Source organism: Rhagoletis pomonella, unplaced genomic scaffold, assembly GCF_013731165.1.
Source record: "Rhagoletis pomonella isolate Grant_MI unplaced genomic scaffold, Rhpom_1.0 Rhpom_scaffold_01335, whole genome shotgun sequence".
Lineage (NCBI taxonomy): Eukaryota > Metazoa > Arthropoda > Insecta > Diptera > Tephritidae > Rhagoletis > Rhagoletis pomonella.
This window is the reverse complement of record NW_023459889.1, coordinates 1,664-5,930: the sequence shown is the minus strand read 5'-3', so window position 1 is coordinate 5,930 and position 4,267 is coordinate 1,664.

Genomic DNA, 4,267 nt, shown 5'->3' with positions numbered 1-4,267 from the left:
GTACGTATATGAACACCAAGAAGGCCAATTGGGACGGTTTTACGGAACACACGGACCGCAAATCCAATGCTCCACCACCAAAATGCGCGCGCGAAGCTGAGCGAAACATCCGCCGGATCACCAACGCAGCAGCCGCCCGCTTCATACCAGCCAGTAGGATTGCCAAAATATGCCCGGGCTTTCCAGCTGAAGCGGCGGGACTCGCAGACGAGCGTGATCGAATCCGCCAGTCTAATCCTGGTGATCACCGTATCAGGGATCGCAACAAGGACATTAACAAACTGGTTAACGAACACAAGCGGAAAACATGGAATGAGCACCTCAAGACTTGCAATCTCTCCAGCGGAGCTAGCAAACTGTGGACGGCAGTAAAATCTCTCTCCCATCCGGCGAAACGCAAGGACAACGCTGACGGAATCTCGATGCAGATGCTGAAAAAGCTAGGACCAGTGGGAGTCGAGTACATCACAGCAGCTTTCAACTTGTCACTGTCCACCCTGGTCCTCCCTGATATGTGGAAAATGGGTAGGATCATACCCCTCCTTAAGCCATGGAAGAAGGCGGACGCAGGAGAATTTACCCGCCAATCTCCCTCCTATCCCCAGTGGCAAAGACAATGGAAGCACTACTCCTCCCCAGTCTAACGAAACATCAGCAACTAGCCCAACACCTACACGGATTCCGCAAAATGCACAGCACGACCACTGCATTAAACGCCATCACCACACAGATAAGCGAGGGTCTGAACCAACGTCGACCATTTCCACGACAGCCGGTTCTACGTACCGGAATGACTCGGGTTTTACCCGACCAAGGGCTGTTGTTTCGGTGATCTTACCCCGTTTAGGTCGGCGAAGTATCTCAGAAGTTGTTCATCCATAGGGCTACATTCACTACGTATTCTTCTACTCAGGGCTGGCATCGAGTCAAACCCAGGGCCAGAAATCTACACCTGCTGACACGACAGACCACAGAACACATTCCCACGACAGCCGGTTCTACGTACCGGAATGACTCGGGTTTTACCCGACCAAGGGCTGTTGTTTCGGCGATCTAACCCCGTTTAGGTCGGCGAAATCCATCAAACGTTACTCGATCCTAGGGCTACATCTTCTCCGTACCCTTGTGCTCAGGGCTGGTATAGAGGCAAACCCAGGGCCAGAAATCTACACCTGCTGCGTATGCCAGAGACGACTGCATACAAACTCCACCTCGCTCAGGTCCAATGCCTGAGACAGGTGGAGTCACCTCCGTAACTGCTCGGGCCTACGTACGCACCGACGTCGTTCGTGGCCCCATGCTGTGCGAACCGGACCGCATCCACGGCAAACCGCCTGGGCAGCACACAATCAACACACCCACACCCCAACACAACACAACAATAGACACACAAACAAACACAATAGCACCCGCACACCGCCGCCGGCAACTCCTAGTCCCTCCGACAATCTGCTCTGTTTGTCAGTCCAGAATATACCGTAGCGTGACATTAGTCAAGTGCAACTTTTGCCTCGGCTGGTGCCACTTTAGGGCGTGCTCAGGACTTCGCAACACGCGAGATTGGAAGAGTGATTATGTGGGCCCCAGCTGTGCTGCCCCGTCGCATCCCTCCCCCGCGACGCCACCAACCACCACCACAACCGGCAGGCAACACAACTCTTTAACACCACACATCACAAACGGTCTCCCAAGGCACACAAAGGTGCTACAATTTAACTGTAACGGACTCCAGAGCAAGATCGAGGAGATAACAGTCTTTATGGGAAGGCATGGAATATTAAAAGCTGCGGTCCAAGAGACGAAGTTGCAGTACAATTCAACCCTGTTGAATTGCGCCGGATACAACATGCACCGTCGAGATCGCGAGCTAGATAATGGTGGAGGTTTAGCGTTCATCACGCACCACACCGTGCAGTATCGTCTTATTGAAGCAGACATCAACCGCAGGGATACCATCTTAAAATGTCAGGGTATTGCTATCCGGTCAGGCGATGTTGAGCTCAAAATATTTAACGTATACATACCCCGTCACCAGCTGCCCGGCTGGATATCACACTGTGGTATGAAAGGATAAATACACAAAATTTACGTTTTTCATTAAAAAATCTTACAATGGACTTTTATTTTAATTTAAACTTACATTTAAGAAAACTCCATTCAATGCTATAATTACGATTTGAGTTTTCCAGTTTATAAAACACAAGCGTTAATTATGTACTTAACTATTGATATTATTCTTCATTAAGCATGAATATCTGCATACATTAAAGATGAATATTATACTTAACCTACATTTTGTTCATAAATAACACATAATTATGTATATTTTATCCTCGAAATGAACTTTTTCTAATCATGAGACGAAATTCCCCACAGTAAGTGTTGCCGTGCGCGCAAAACGAAAACGCAGCACACAACCCAAAAGTACTCCTCGGGGGCCAAATGGTGAAAAACTGCGAAAAGGTTTATTCCTGTATATACTGTGCTCTCTATGTACTTGTTTAATTAAGTCTTATTTTAAGTATATGTCCTGTAATTGTAGAACTCACTTAAAAATACTACTCTGTTGATTATATTATGTTACTTTTATTTAGTCTTAAGTAATTTTTGCTGTTTTAGTTATATGTATTTACTGTTATGAATTTTTTGTTGCGCTATAAAAGATCTTTCTTTTGATCTTATTGTGCTAATGATTTTATTAATAAATGAAATGAAAAATGAAATAGGTGCGCTACTCAGAGGTGAAAACCGTTTGGTAGTTGGTGACTTTAACGCGCACCACGATCTTTGGCACGCAAGCCTCTCAAATGATCGCAGGAGAATACATCTGGCTGAGCAGATAGACGATTCGACATTCTGCACAATGAACGACGACGCACCCACCAGGATTATGGGCGGCTGCTGCAGCTCGCCAGATCTAACAATTGTCAGCGCTGGTCTGATACACAGCGTATCATGGCGACCTATGCTGACCCTAGCATCAGACCATCTGCCCATAGTTATCTCGATTGATAAACCTGCCGACTTTGCTTCCGTGGATCACCGGACTTATGTCAACTTTTCCAAAGCTGACTGGAAAGGCTTCACGGATGTTACTGAGGGCGCCTTCACTGCACTACCCATACCAACCGACGTTCATCTAGGTGAACGTAAGTTCCGCAGGGCTCTCACCACTGCTGCAGCTCGCTTCATCCCAGCAGGATGCATTACGGACTCCCGTCCAAACTTCCCTGCTGAAGCGGCTGTTCTAGCCGATGAGCGCGACAACCTTCGTCAGGCCGATCCCGGAAATCCGCGTATCAGGGATCTCAATTCGGAGATACGGCAACTTGTGAACGTACATAAGCGGAAGAAATGGGAAGAGCATTTGAAGACCTGCACCATCGCCAAGCTTTGGTCAACCGTGAGGTCGTTGTCCAACCCGACGAAGCGCGACGACAGAGTCGAAATAGACTTTGGTGACCACGCTGCGTCGAAACCGGAGAGATGCGCGAGCTGTCTAGCCGGCAGCTCATTCTGCATCCTCCGGTGGATAAAGTCAGCCGTCGAGTGACCAGAAGGCTGCACAAAATGCCAAAACCCAGTGCGCCGCTTGTTTTCACCAGCGGTGAGGTAAGGGTAGCCATCGGGAAGGTGAAAGCCTCGAAAGCCATTGGACCCGACGGAATATGCATGTTGATGCTGAAAAATTTAGGTCCTGCGGGAGTAGCACACCTAACGGAGGTCCTCAACCTGTCTATGGCCACTCTCGTGACATCTGGATAATGGGGGGAGAGTGGTCCCACTGCTCAAACCGGGGAAACCAGCCGACAAAGGAGAGTCTTATCGCCCGATAACCCTCCTTTCCCCGGTAGCGAAGACACTCGAGGTCCTGCTGCTCCCGTATTTTACGAACCACCTGACCCCAGCGAAACATCAACATGGGTTCCGTAAAGTGCAAAGCACAACAACAGCGCTTAACGCCATAAACACTCAGATAACTCGTGGCCTAAACCGAAACCGCCCCTGTGAGAGAACTATTCTAGTAGCGTTGGACCTGTCCAATTCGTTCGACACTGTCAGTCAGTCAACGCCACTAGAAGATATAGAGGCCTCCTCACTACCACAGGGACTCAAACGGTGGTCGGCGAATTACCTGAATGGTCGACACTCGTCAGTAATTTTCAGAGACAAAACTAGCAAACCACGTAAAATTAAACAGGGGGTACCACAGGGTGGTGTCCTGTCCCCGCTAATGTTTAATTATTACATCTCAAAGCTTCCTCAG